General features: G+C 38.6%; 1 long non-coding RNA gene across 1 annotated transcript; it reads left to right on the top strand.

Moving 5' to 3' along the window:
* Positions 1–5872: 5872 nt before the first annotated feature.
* On the top strand, positions 5873–8882 carry LOC309717581. Its single transcript, XR_014279743.1, has 3 exons — positions 5873–7178; positions 8094–8186; positions 8317–8882. It is a non-coding gene; the product is annotated as an uncharacterized lncRNA (long non-coding RNA).
* Positions 8883–15817: the final 6935 nt, after the last annotated feature.

The following is a 15817-nucleotide window of genomic DNA, read 5'->3' as shown; positions in this document are numbered from 1 at the left end:
CTAAATGTTTTTTGTTTTTTCATGAAACAAAAAAAAAAACAATTAGGGGCATGACCAGTTCGATTTCAATTCAACTTTATTTGTACAGCGCCAAATCACAACGACAGTCGCCTCAAGGTGCTTTAGATTGTAAGGTAGACCCTACAATAATAAATCCAGACAAAAACCCAACAATCATATGACCTCCTATGAGCAAGCACTTTGGAAGGAAAAACTCCCTTTTAACAGGAGGAAACCTCAGGGCCTGAAAACTGAAGGCTCTCCCTCTCTTTCTATTTTTAAATACTCTAGGAACCACAAGTAAGCCTGCAGTGTGAGAGTGAAGTCACCCCATATCACCCCAGATCACTTCGCTCTGGGGTGATACTATAAGTTCATTAAGAAAAGATGGGGCCTGATTATTTAAGACCTTTTATATGAGGAGCAGGATTTTGAATTCAACTCTGGATTTAACAAGGAGCCAATGAAGGGAAGCCAGGAGAAATATGCTCTCTCCTTCTAACGTACAGGAGGTTATTTAATGGCATGGCTGCTTTGATTGGCTAATTTGCTGACACAGGCATCTGCAGCTAGGCCCCTACCCTGCTAATTTCAGTCACCAAACTGGACCTTCCAACTGGGTTTGCACTTTTAGTGCCTTTTACAGCAGTCCTCCCTTATGGCGTGTCCTCATTTGCAGTTTTTTCCTCATATAAGATTTGTAGATTTGTTTTCCTTGTGTCTGTTACTGCATTATTTTACATTACATTTAAGTTCAGCAATAAAGCTGCTTTTATTTCTCACATCCTGAGTCCTGTGTCTGGGCCCGACTATCCGTCACGCAGCCACCTTGACAGTTACAAACTAAAAAGCTTTCATAATAACATTTAATGTATTTTTCAATTAGATTTAATTAATTTTGTTAATTACTTTTGGTAATTTGCCATAAAGGAGCTCCTCAGGGGACTGTGTACTCCTCATCTACGGCACAGTGAGCACGAGTGGGGTAAACGGAGTCCTAATGGATGACTTCATCAAGTAGTCTGGGAGGAATAATCTACTTCTGAATTTGAATAAGACCAGAGAGGTGGTTACTGATTTCAGAAGGAACATGGTGACTATATGACTTGTGTCTATCCTGAGGCAGGATGTGAATGTGGTGGAAGAGTATAGCTACTGAAACTGATGTGAGCAGCCAAATTTACAACAAGCTGAACTGAAAGAGCCACAGAGGCTGTATAAAAAAGGGGGATGAACAGGTTTCTATTTCCTATTTCTCCAAAATATAATTATATTTTTATTGCAATTGATTTCTTATTTGAAAAAGTAAATAACTGTGTACTTGCATTCCAAAGCTTGTCACCATAAAAAGTAATCTGAGTACTCTGCAGCCAACAGTGGTCTTGATTATAAGTTTTACTGGTTTTACTCAGATTCCTGAGTAATCTGTGGAAATGATTTTCTCCTCTCTGTGACATTTTCACATACAAAAAGCAAAGGCAGTCGTGCTCATTCATACTGGCTTCACACATTTCACACCCTCGCCTCGTCATACTGCAAGAACTCAACCTCTGCGCCCACTGACACACACACACACACACACACACACACACACACACACACACACACACACACACACACACACACAAATCATCCACAAGGACTCGCAGAGTTTGATATTTTCGCCTAAGTGGCTTGTATAAAGACAGTTCTGCCTGGCTTTCCGACATGACTCACAGTTACTAGGGGCTACAATGAGGCCAGACCAAAGCCAACTGTGTTGCAAGTGTGCGTTTACATATGTGTATATGCAAGCAGCTCCTTTGAAGCAACTTAAAGAAGTCCAGACGCTTTTCTTTGCAAGCTCCTTTGAAATAAACTTTCAACAATGAAGACAAGCTCTCTTGCCATCTTGCAAGATGCTGTCTCTGTCCAATAGGTTTTTTGAGTGCAACAGTTTTGATTTTTTTTCCTTCTTTTACCCGTTAGTTAAAAATTATTTCAGTTACTTACACTTTAATTGTCACATGTATTGGCTCACCCTACAAATCAATGAACTCAGTCCACAAAGCAAGATCAGGGTTCAGTTCCTTCACACCACACACCCTCATCCGTGTCCTTGTGGACCCTGTGTTGTGCATTGATTTGGTGGTGTGAGCCAGTATTTTGGACAAAGTGTATATAAAGGCAGACGTGTGGGGCTTGATATTATATTCCTTACAATTCAGTTTATTTATATGGTGCCAACAAAATGAATGCCAAGGCACTTCACACTGTAGGTTTAGGACCCTACAAAATATAACTAAGAAAACCCAACACTTGAGCATATGTTGTCTGCCATGATATGGATATGACATAATATCATTATTGTTTGTACAACCATCTGAGAAAATAATGGATTACATGGTTTAGTAAAAACAAGTGCTTCCTCAATGAAAATATGTTTTCAGTTCTTTTCAGTTTTTGATTTTGGAAATGTGTATTTCAGCAGGGAAAAATCAGAACTGAAATAAAGTGGTGTCAAGCACATGAATTATATTTTGTGTGTGTGTGTCTATCTATCCATCCATCCATGCATCCATCTAGCCATCCAACTTTTTTGGAACCCTCCAGTCTCTTACAGTATGTTACTGTTAACTGAAATTACGGTCAATTACGACCTGTTAAACAGTAAATGACCGCCTGTTGGGACACGGTATCCTCTAGCAGAGATGAATATTTTTGGTACTGATGATGCGTGATAACGGTAAGTTACTGGTTAATATATTGCAGTATACCAATTTCTTAATCACAGTATGATGTTACTTTGTTGACGTAATTTACGATATAACGACATAACGGTATCTTACTGGCGTCATTGTCACCAGTGAGATACCGTAAAAAAGGCTACGGTGCGTTACCATAATTTGTCCAAGAGTATTATACCATACCAGCAAAAATGGTATCATCCTGCAGAACAGTAAGCTACCGTAACACGGCGTCACAGTATGACGCTGGCAACAGTGTTACCGTAAAGTGGCGATGAAAAGTCTAACAGTGTAGCCTTTTCTTCAAGTTCCAGTGCACAGCTGGGATTACCTCTTGCCGGAATAACATACGAATACATCTCTAGATGACATACATGGGTTTAATAGTGCTATATCTCATATATATGCAGTAATGAGATGAAACACATATTACTTCTACAGTCTAATTATTCATGTCAATTGATTGTTTTAAAACAAATGTAAGCAGTACCACAGCCTGGCATACAACCAGGCTAACACACAAAATTATGACTCATTCAATAAATGCATTAGTAAAGACATAAGCGATCTATCAATATACTCTGCACCAAAACTCAACAGTTGATCAGTTCAACTGTTGCTTTTGGTGGTTTCATGTGTCTCAAATATGCCTTCAGAGAATAGTCATGCAATATAAATACATAGTACATGTACTATAAGTACAAATGTATAAATAAAAACCCCTCAACAGGGATTTCAACAGGGACCTACTGTCTATTAAACGTGAACTCTAACTGTACAAGACATTTCAAGGCTCCGCTGTATTTGTAGCAAATGCGTCAAGTCCACAGATGCTTGAATATACTCAACAGATGCAAAACTCCTAGAAAAGACAAAACATGTTCATGTATTCAAAGAGTAGTCATTTTACTTCTCTGTGCAACAAGCAATCTGTCCATATTTGCTATCTAGAATGCCCAATGGGCAAAACTATATAAATGACTGACTGAATTCAAGTTGAAGAAGCGAGTGCCTATTTAAAATCAGTATTTAGTTATTATCTTAGATTCTTTTTGCCTTGCTAGATGTTTGCTTAATCCTTAGCCTACAGTCACATGAATCCTCTCAGAGTTTTCAAGGACTGTAAACACAGATTGTGCCCTAGCTGGGTAAGTGATATGCTAAATATTAAGGTTGAAAGTTAGCTTTTTAATGATAACACTGGGTTTTTACATCTCTGTCCACCTGGGCAATTGCTTAAACACACAAGACCTTAAAGGCAAATAGCTGCTTTATCAGTTTTAGTTGACTTTTGGTATTTTTAAAAGGCCAGTACATACAGACCACCTGGATGACCTGACTGGCGTGTAACTGACAAGCATGTCAGAATTATATTAAGATGCCAGACTGCTTAGGGCTTTGTAAACAAGAAGACGGTTTCTGCAATTAATTCTAAAGTTCACTGGAAGTCAGTTTGCAGGATATAAACGTATTTTACTGTGCATTTTACAGTTTTGTTACAGTTTTGTTCTGTTCTTCTAGAATATCATTAAAGTTACGTAAATAGACTGTGATTTCACATTTCAAATGTAAATTAACATTAAATCACTGTAATGCAATAAAACGTAATTTTCATGATTATTAAATGTATCTGTCTGTACATATGCATATGTAGATTGTTAAAATACATTCACAAATGTATCATGATTTCACAAATATCTGTCCGTTATTTGAAAGATTGAACTGTTGAATTCAAATGTAATGCTATGGATTTGATTTGATTTGATTTGATATACCTTTATTAGTCCCACAAGAGGAAATTTCATAAGGCTGCCGACCTATTGCACGCAATGGCGGCGCCATCTTACCCTCCGACCATATATACATTACACAAAACATCACATGGGGAAGACAGGTCAGAGAGGTATAACAATGGAAAAATGAGGAATAAGGAATCCCATATATAATTAGCACAACAAACTCAATTTTCATTACTGAAAATAGCTGTATTTTCATGAGACAGTTATTTTCTGTTATTTTACGGTAGTATTTTGGCGCCCCAGCTGCCGGAATCTTACTGTTTTTTTAGAATGTTTTTTTTTCTATTTATATATAATTTCATTGTTTAATCACATTAACATGTTCCTAATTTAATGTTTAAAATCACTTGAAAAGGCAAGATCCCATGTAAAATTAGTGCAACAAACTGTATTGTCATTACTGGAAATAACCGTATTTTTATGAGGAAGTTATTTTCTGTTATTTTACAGTAGTATTTTGGCGCCCCAGCTGCCAGAATCTTACCATTTTTTTAAGATGGAGAGCAGATTGGTATCTTTAAGGTTTGGAATTTCAATCTTAATTATGAAACTAAAAAAAGAAGAAATACAAGAACTTGACTGATGATACACATCTAGGGATGGGGCAGTCAAGACCTTTGTGATGTCCCACAAAAATCACAAAAAAACCCCAACAAAATAAAACAGTTAATCATTCTCTGATGAGGAATGTTTGGTGGGCTCTGTCGTGTTAATATGCTCTAAGAAAAAAAATTATCATTTGAGAATGTGACCCACTATCTAACAAGATGTTTTGAGAATATTATTATGAAATATTATTGGGAATTTGGATCTTCAGTTAAAAACAAAGTGGAATAATGACTTTTTCTCCTTGGCTCTGGATGAGAGCTATAATGGCTGCCACACAGTCCAGCTACTCATTTTTTTACATGTACAAAAGAGTTTAAGATTATAGAGGAGCTGGCAATAATGTGTTTAATGAAAGGGACTACATTAAGGTGCGTTTACAGAGCTACCTGAGTATGGAACTTGAGAGCAGAAATTTCACTGTTTTGTGAGAGGAAAGGCAAGGATATTCCAAAGGTAGTGATGTGCAGATCGATCCTGAAATATCGATTCCTCCGATACCAGTCATTTATGTTCTAGAATCGATTCTCACATTAAAATATAGATATTTTTAGTAATTTAGGGTTAATTTGTAGTTTATCATTAACAGCAACACAGTGGAAAGAAACTATAACATTCGGATTGTCTACATTCAAAGGAACTACTTCCTCTTCCGCCTTTCATAGTCATGTGCAAAATATGGCTGTATAAATGGCTCGCAGCCCCTTGGCGCGCGCACTCACAACAATGGGTGAGCCTAATTGTGCGGACATATTTTACCTCCACAAACAGCTGAGACATGGTTTGCAATACATGTAGCAAAAAAGTGCTCCAAGAGTGAGGTGTTGTGGCTATACTTTCCCAACCTTGAGACCTCAGAATTAGGGAGACAATCAAAAGGGCACATTTTACAGGGTTTATTTATCGGATAAAATACGTTAAATGTCACCGAAACAGCGGGGGTGTCCAAATTCAGAGGCTGCTTCCACCTGAGGACCCGCCCTTCGCGGTCTAAAGAAAGCCGGTAGTACTACTAGTAAAGTAGTACGTCATGAGTTCCCTCGGTGGAGTGAAACTCAGCCGTCTGCTCCTTGCTATCTAAAATATAACCGGGCGCTGGCGTAAACTCTCGACCGTCTCACACTTTCTTTAATTAGTTTTCTGTTTGAACCCACCCGAGGGATTAATAAAGTTAAATTTAATTTAATCTAATCTAATAACTTTAATCTCAGCCAAACCAATTTACTCACGAACAAACAAAACACTGAAAAAGCCAAACAATAACATTTTTAAGTTATCAAAGTGACTTATATATCATGTTTAACCCGAGTAGTGAAAGCCTGCGGGGGTTTGAAGACGATGTGTCGATCGGCTCAGATAATTGAAGTTTACACAGCTACATTCTCACCTGAAAACATGTTAAAAGTTGGGGGTTTTTTGGACCCAGAAAGAGAAATAAGAGTAATATTAAAACTAAGTAGCTGCCGCCATTGTTGGAAACTGGAATTGGCTCGGCCGCGCTATGAATTCTGCAATATGGTTTTTCAATTTTGTTGTCCAGGTGGAAATTCGGGAGAATGGTGGCTCCGGGATTCTCCCAGAAAAATCGGGAGGGTTGGCATGTTTGGTTGTGGCAACATCACTAACCTTGTCAAACACCTCAGAGTAAATCATATCACAGAATATGAGGCGCGTATGTTGAGATGAACTGAAGAGGAGGAGAGGGACAGGTGAAATGACACACTGATGTTGGTAGCATTATGTAAATGCTTCATGTTAAAACTGATGCCACCAATTGATTTTTAACTTTAAACACAAGTATGTTGTTTTGAATTTAATTAACAACATAATATTTCAATACAACAAAATACAGTAAATTAAATCCAACGTAAAAAGTTCATTTAAAATGAAGAGCACTTTAATTTAAAGAGGATTGTCCTAATAGGCTCTCCGTACTTCTGAGTTTGCACATGTGCAGTGTGGAAGTTTGATCATCCGCCATTTTCAACTGAGACTTGCATATGCTTAGCATCCTGGATAGAATCCATCGCCATCTGAGGATTATTTGGTAAGTACAACAATTTAAGGATGACAAATTTGATTAATGTATACTAACTGATACACATCTGACACTTTCGGGAATACTTTTGCATTTTCTTTAAACAAATGATGCCTGGCAAATTTTTTAACACTCTAGCTTGTATACCTCTCTCACATGTTAGAAGTATGAAAACATTTAACAAATATTGTTGAACCTGCTTCGGTGTAATTTTCCAAAATCTTTTGCGATTCTTGTTAAGATGAGACTTGCCTACTAAGACCGACAGTTTTAAAATTACTCCCAACATCTACCGCACCTGCTCCCTGACATCAGTAATGACCACTGGGAGCGCCAGCGATCCTGTAGTTTGAAGAATGAAATGAATGTATAGTGTATTTTAGAAATGTGCATCAATTAAGTTGCTACATTGTTTGAAAGAATTCGACTCCATGTTGATTTCTGGTTTAGTGTCAGAAATCTTCACTGAAGAAGCTTCACTTTTCTTTCCAAGCTCCTTAGACTACGATGACCTGGATGACTGTGAACCTTCACAGACTTATTGTTATCCACAAAATGTCATGATAGGATTTTAAGTCCATATTGCCCAGTTCTAATCTTCTATTTAATTTTAATATTTTTAGGGGCACAATTATTAAATATATTGTTGAACAATCTACAATTGATTAAAGCAAAAATGAAAGCTTTCACGTAATGTCAAAATTGAAAAGCTTCGATTTTTGGGTTCATATATTTGTTAATCTGACACAGAGGAGTCAGTGCCTTACCAATCATGAACCTCACTGCACATCACTGATGTGAGTTATGAAACATTGCTTAATCACATATCTGCTATGTGTTAATATTTTTGACTTTGTTTTGTAAAGAGGTTGAAAGGAACCAAAATAGGAAACTTCTCTCATATTGAGTTCTTATCTCCACCAGAATCCCAGCGTTGATGTTCGACGGGAATGCATTCTGAAAGCTGTCTGTGTCTACTTAAATGAAAAGCCAGATGACCTGTTCAAGGAATTCTTGGTAAGTTAAAAAAGGAAAACGATCAGTTATTTTCCTTTTTTAAATTTGGGATTGGAAATGGAAGGTGGACTTACTTGTCCATATGTATATGTACGCAATTAACTTATCTTTTTTTAATTTTTATTTAAAGGATGTGGATCTTGGTGCAAGCAGAGAAACGGAGCAGCTGACATAGAAGGATGCACTGTGCTGCAAGCTCTTAGTGATGTGGCAAAGGGTTGTGCCCTCCTGCTTGGACTAATCTATAGTCTAAATCTGAGCTACCCAAAGCACCTGAAATACACATTTGAATTTCTTCAGAAGGTGCTGATGGAGTTGGATGGGAACAACCTATCCATGAAGGTGCAGGTTCTGAAAAACAAACTGCTTGAGTGAAACAGCCTGCAGTGAACTATAGAGGACACTGAACTTTAAGGTTCTCGAACCCTTCTCCTTGCACTTCATAAACTGTTCAGTTTGAATTGCCACAAGAACTTCTGCAAGGCCTTTCACTTTTCTGCGTTCTTTGTTCTTGAACCTTTACCAACATCCAACTACACTGAAAAAGACTGCTCCTAACTTTGGACTTCAGTTTAAGTTTTGAAGCAAAGGTTATTTTTCTAAATATGGACAAAAATGACACAAAAGTAATTTCTACCTGCTGTTTGCAGGGCTGTATTGCAGGCTTTTCATTGTAGCCCAATCAAGTTTAAATTCCATCCATCCATCCATCTTCATCCGCTTTGTCCGGGGCCGGGTCGCGGGGGCAGCAGCCTAAGCAAAGAGGCCCAGACCTCCCTCTCCCCAGCCACCTCCTCCAGCTTGTCCGGGGGAATACCAAGGCGTTCCCAGGCCAGCCGAGAGATATAATCTCTCCAGCGTGTCCTGGGTCTGCCCCGGGGCCTCCTCCCGGTGGGACATGCCTGGAACACCTCACCCAGGAGGCGCCCAGGGGGCATCCTTGTCAGATGCCCGAACCACCTCAACTGGCTCCTTTCGATGTGGAGCAGCAGCTGCTCTACTCTGAGCCCCTCCTGGATGGCCGAACTTCTCACCCTATCTCTAAGGGAGAGGCCAGCCACCCTTCGGAGGAAGCTCATTTCTGCCGCTTGTATCCGCGATCTCGTTCTTTCGGTCACTACCCACAGCTCGTGGCCATAGGTGAGGGTAGGGACGTAGATCGACCGGTAAATTGAGAGCTTCGCTTTTACACTCAGCTCCCTCTTCACCACGACGGACCGGTGCAGCGTCCGCATTACTGCAGCTGCAGCCCCAATCCGTCTGTCGATCTCTGGCTCCCTTCTCCCATCACTCGCGAACAAGACCCCGAGATACTTGAACTCCTCCACTTGGGGCAGGAACTCATCCTCGACCCGGAGTGGGCACTCCACCCTTTTCCGGCTGAGAACCATGGCCTCAGATTTGGAGGTGCTGATCCTCATTCCCGCTGCTTCACACTCGGCTGCGAACCGTTCCAGTGCGAGCTGGAGGCCTTCACTCGATGAAGCCAACAGAACCACATCATCTGCAAAAATGCGGGAGGATGGGCCCATGTCTCCTCTTCAGGCTGTGCCTGGCCGGACCCCATGGACTAAGGCCCGGCCACCAGACGCTCGCCCTCGGGCACCCTCCCCAGGCCTGGCTCCAGGGCGGGGCCCCGGTAACCCTATCCCGGGCAGGGTAAACTGTTCCCTCGGTGTCCTTTTCATAAGGGTCTTATGAATCGCTCTTTGTCTGGTCCCTCAAGTTTAAATTAAGTCATGTTAATGTTAAAAATGTTGGAATCACAACACTTTCCAGTTTTAATCATTTCAGTTTAACATGACATTCTGTATCTTGTCTTCCTGCACCTAAAATGCACTTGAATATATGTAAAGATTGTTTGGGGAAAAAGATCTAGAAGCATTTGAATTGCTCAAAGTGTGCTTCAACAAGTTTTACACAAAGTGTTATTAAAATTAGGTTAACTGAATAAACTTGTGTTCGATTTATTTAATTTACAAACTTAAATAGAGTAAGTTGCAATTCTGTTAAAGTGATTTAATCCTATAGTTTCAGTAGCGCGTGTTTTGGGTGAGTAGATTTATCAGATTTACTTAAAATTTGTTGTTCAAATTAAATATATCATACATTTTATATTTCACTAACCCAGTTGTGTGGAACCGGTTGACATAACTGGGTGGAGTAAATACAACATGTTATTTCTCAAAGTAAGTACAGCTTGTTTTGGTTGAGTAGGTTTTATTTAGTCTTCTCAATTTAAATCAACAAGGTTAGTTATATAAACATTATGATATTCAGCTAATACAACATGATTCTTTTGATTTGCATTTAATTATCCAAATCTTATCAGATGTACTTAAAATTTCTTGTTCAAATTAAATGTATCATACATTTTATATTTCACTAACCCAGTTGTGTGGAACCGGTTGACATAACTGGGTGAAGTAAATACAACATTTTATTTCTTAGAGTGCGAGACACACGTCTCTCACAGAGTCCTTTAGTGCTACAGGCAGGCAACGTGTTCAAATAGCACAACTTCAGTTTTTTTAAATTTCCATATGATGAACTCTGCATTATTAAGTGATAAGAACAAGTAATCTGATGTCCTGTAATCATTATGACGCTATAATTTGAAATACAATAAATAAAATACCTTTTTTTGTATAAAGTATCGGTATCGGATCAGTATCGTCGATACCACCCTGAAAAGTACTTAGTATCGGATCGGAAACGAAATCAGTGGTATCGCACATCACTATCCAAAGGTCTCAGATGCAGACTGGAAGACCAATCGTGCACTGACAGTTGATGTGACTGAGATGTGACTGAGTGAACTAATGCTATAACTGATGCCAAACTGCAAGGCCTGGTTCCATGAGAAGGTTGCACTTTCTTTTATTAAGAAAAGCAAATCAGCCATAATAAAGGCTCACTTTTTGTTTAAATCTCAGTTTATCTCTCCTGTGTCTGTAAATGAGTGTGCTCCATAAAAACACCGGCTACTCTGCCGTGACAGTTAGTGTTGTATCATTTAAAAAGAAAACCTGCCTTGTTTGGGTTTTTACAAAATCATTTACCACATCACAAATAATTTGAGGATAGATAAACTGTAGACATGATTTACTGAGGACCATAAGTACAACTAAGTTTGAGTTAGCTTGTTCAAGAATGCACAATCACTTAGAGACACTTAAATAAACACATAAATAAATAGGAATTGTTGCAACATACCAAAGGCCGTTATACTTGTAGAATTTATAGAAAAACAATTCCTACAAACAGACTTTAGTGCAGTGTGTTAGAGCAACAACCTTTCCAAATAAGCAGTTTCTTTATCACTTAATGGATTGATTTTGGGGCAGTAAGCAGCAACATTTTAATTGTCCTATTTGAATTCCTCTTATTACTTTGGACTTTTTTTTCTTCTTACAGTTTTCACACTGAGGCACAACAAAAGCACAATGCCAGTAGTCTAATTAGTCTTTACTTCACTTCTTTTTCAACTGTTGTTTTTGACATTTTGAAATAGTTTAGGGACCATGTTGGCTAGTGCGGCGAGAATGAAATGGCTTGCCATATCTACAGGGGCCCTCTATTCAATCACATGAGACAGGAATACATTATGGCTGATGACGTGGAGAGGGTCAGATTACCTTGATTAAATTTCGATTTTAGCTGTTGCTACCTGGAGCTACTGGGATTTTTTTTTCTCTTTTCCCTCAGCACAGAGGGAATGAAACCAGGTATTATTACTGAAGGCTTCTGAAGCCAAACGTTCAGGTAGAACGCTTTAATGTGGTGTCAGGAACCTTGGGGAATAAACATGGAAGTTATCAAGAATGACATATGTATCATGTCCATACTGTATCAGTCAGAAGCTAGGTTATCAGCTATCACCTCTGGTGCTGTTGACAACATGTTGCTGGTGAAAACTCTACTACTGTTGACCAAAAAAAAAAAAAAAATAGGGAAGAGGAGGAGGAAAGACATGTTTAGAGACAAGGCAGCATTGGATGATAGTTAGTAGGGTGGTTTTAGAAATCAAAAAGTGGTTTGTAGCAAAGTTAGAGAGGCGAGGCTGCAATTGTTTGAACATGTGCAGAGTGTGGGTATATTGGACAAAGGTTGTTCTCTATGCTGGTGCCATACAGGTGGAAAAGAGAAAGACCAAAGAGAATTCACTGCAGAGACAAGGTTCAAATATTGTTCATGTTTAAAACCTGTACAGTATTAATGTCACAATCTACCCCTGATATTGCATAAATAATCTACATGAAAATGTATAATAAAATAATTGCCATATCAGTTTGATATAATACAATACAGAAAGCAAATTACACTTGATTCCATAATTCATTGCATTATTACACAGTTAAATTGCTCGGGAAGTAATTTTCAGTATCGATTAATCAGAAGAACTGGTGATGCATAACATTGGTGCAGATGTCAGTCTTATCCTCAAAATTTTTCTTTTTTATTGCTCAGGGCTTTTAGAACCACACTCCCCAGTCGTTGAATAGCTAGGGCACCTTGTAGCGCTGGTGGGTCATGCTTTTAGCACATTGTAGTGGTTTATTTGAGTCACACGTTCTGTGCATGAGAGTTGTTGTTCTTGTTAACGTACAATTACACAATAAATATGCTTCACTTGATGCTCAGATTTTTTTTAATATTATTGCTGATTATTTCTATATGATGTTTCTGGACTTTTGTTATAAGTGTGCTTATTAAGTGAAGTGGCACTGCACTTCTCCCTCCCAGGATGGAGAAGTGTAGATGTCAGTGCAGCAGTGTTGAAAGGGGTGCTGGTGTTGGAAAAACAGGAGAGAAAAAGGTCACAATAATAACAGACAGCAACTACTGCACACAGGCACTCAAAGAAGATCTCACCATTTGTGAGCCACTATTTGGCTTTTAGCTCCTTCAAATCAATTTTCCTTCCAAAGATTTGTGAAAGAAAATTGCTGAGATGTGACTAAGCATGAAGCTGAAAGTTCTACAAGTCCTACAACAGAGAGCCAATGTCAAGGAAGGGGCCACTGGGACAGAAATGACAAAGTGGATTGTTTTGTACAACAAAGAAAGACAGTCTTTTTCAGGATTGAGAAGTAAGATGAGATACCCAAAGGAAGTCGGTGATACCTCCAAGAAGAATGGAAGGCATATGGTCTATACAATAGAGAATAAGGAGGATAGTGAGTTTATGACTTCACAATAAAAAGCACTATTCCTTGGGTATGTATAGATGTGGCTGAACTCATAGGATCAAGGGGAAAAAATGGGAAAAGTACCTCCTAGTGCTTATGGCTTCCATGTTGGGCTTTGTAGTCACCAAGCCGGTCAGGAGAGCTAATGGCAGGAGAGATTTGAAAGAGGAGTGAAAGAAGCCATCTATGTCCACCACAATCTTTGAACAGAGGCGATGGCTTACAAAATCAACTGCCTGCCATTTATAATCTAGTTTTGAGATCCCTTCCCATTTGACCTCAATGAATCACATGATAGGGTGGGGCTAGGTTTCACAGTGTTTTCGAAACCTTGGCTGATTGTGACCCACACCCATTTTCACACCTTGGCTCCTTGGCTTCAAAGTTTGTCCATATGATAAATTTTAAGAACTGTTGGTTTTGCCACAACACTGGAATGACTGCAAGTGTCAGTAATTTCGATTGCGGTACTTCAGTCCTCATGTTTTTAAATCCAATTTTGGGTCTGTTTATGTGACATTATGTTTTTTTCATATTGTGAAACATGCTGCAAATCAAACTGAAATAGACTGAGTGTTATTTAAAGGCCGCATGAAAATCCTCTGCAGGTTAGTGCAGGATGAACAGGGTAGCTTGCTGTACCGAGATGGATTAAAAGCGTGTGTGACTGGTGCACAGTGGCTGTGGTGTTCGTGGTCAGAGTTAGGTTAGATCAGGTGTAGCAGATATTCATATGACTTTTAGCTGACGATGCTTAGATTCATTGACTAAATTCTACCTTCATACCACCTTTATACCATCGAGAAAAGAGACAGCATTGACAGTGTACTGTCACTGTAAAAGATGGAAATCAGCCAGGTGAACTCAAGAAATCTCTGTTGAAATCTTGTTGAATTCAGTTGTGTAAATCCACAAACAGAAAGGTGGGTCATTGCTTTCTGACCTCTGACTTCTCAACTTGGACCCCTTTTAACTTCTTAATGACTTCCTGGTAATGTGCATTTGGTGTGCTGCGTTCACAGAATCCTTTTTCTCTTATGTAAGCTGAACAACAGCACTGTTTTTCATTTGTAGATGCTAGCTGTTTCACATAAGAAGATGCTTTCAGTCCTACTATTGGGGTTTGAAAAAATTATTTGCTGTTAGAAAATTGCATGACAATGAATTGAATATTACATTGTATTATGTTTACAGTCTAGCATCTTGGTTGTCCATTACATATCAATTTCTCAATTAGTTACTATATTTTAGTTTTCTAGTTTATTTATCATAGTTTTTTATAGTATAGTTAATTATTATACTTGATCTACCTGAAGCCAGTAAGTCATATTCTTGTTTGCACTACTTGACATTTGTCTCAGTAACAGACTTGAAGGTGCCCAATGCTAGCACCAGTTCTAGTCATCAAACAAAGTGGAGCTAACGAGTAGGTTGCTTAAAGATTATTGACAACGTCATATTATATTTGCATATACTGCACTGTCACTGACATGAACGGCTAGTCAAACTCTCAGTCTAACATATCAATAAAACTGTTGTGAAGAAAAGAGTCACAGCAATTGCTAATCAGATTAGCACAGAAACCAGGAGAGAAGACTTTCTGATTTTCATTTTAAGGTCAGCAATTTCCCCATAGTGGATCCAAAGTTAAAAAATCACAGTAAACCGTGCAATGTAGGGCCGCATCTAAGAACTGCTACCACTTTAATTAACTGGCAGTCAAGGACATGTCCATTATTCAGTTTGTCACTGTTGTGCTTGCGTGCAAATCAGCCAACAGTGTGCAGCAATCAAACTCGCCCAAACAGTATGCATTCTTTGGTAATACTATTTACAGTTAGAGTCACAACTTTGTCTTCTATTCTTACATGTAAATATCCTATTTTCACTAAATCCATATATATCTTTAGATTTAGATTTTTTAATAATTTATACTGTACAATCCAATGGCAAGGAGAGTGGAAATCTGGTTCTGATGTGCACTAACTGGTGTATGTTCTGAATGACAATAAAGTGGCTAGTGTATTCTAATCTAAAAATATAAATTGACCTTTCCAGATGTAAAACTGGAAATTATTAGATTCCCCAGGGGAATAGCCCAATTATATAAGAGCTGATTCTCCAACAAAGAGACTAAATTGAAAATGCTGGGATACAAAGTCAAATCAAACAGCCCAAAGTTTCTGAAGCATCATTACTTTGCTGGAGATGGTTTGAACACAGTAAAAACCAGAACATACCAAATAGATAATGAATAAATAGGTGCTGTTAGAGTATATTCCCATTTATTAGACCAAGACAATAATCTGTTGATGACTGACTTCTGCCCTCTTTTCCCTGAGTAGGAATAGTTGTAGGAATTGTTATGAGAGTCCCGGAAAATAGGTTGCTGCTCTGAATCTTTGTTTTGAATCTCTGAATGCTCTGAATCTGTTTTTC

This window comes from Aulonocara stuartgranti (assembly GCF_965226115.1).
Source record: "Aulonocara stuartgranti genome assembly, chromosome: 2".
NCBI classification, from domain to species: Eukaryota; Metazoa; Chordata; class Actinopteri; order Cichliformes; family Cichlidae; genus Aulonocara; species Aulonocara stuartgranti.
Note: the sequence above shows the minus strand (reverse complement) of the source record. Positions and strands in the feature narration are given on the sequence as shown.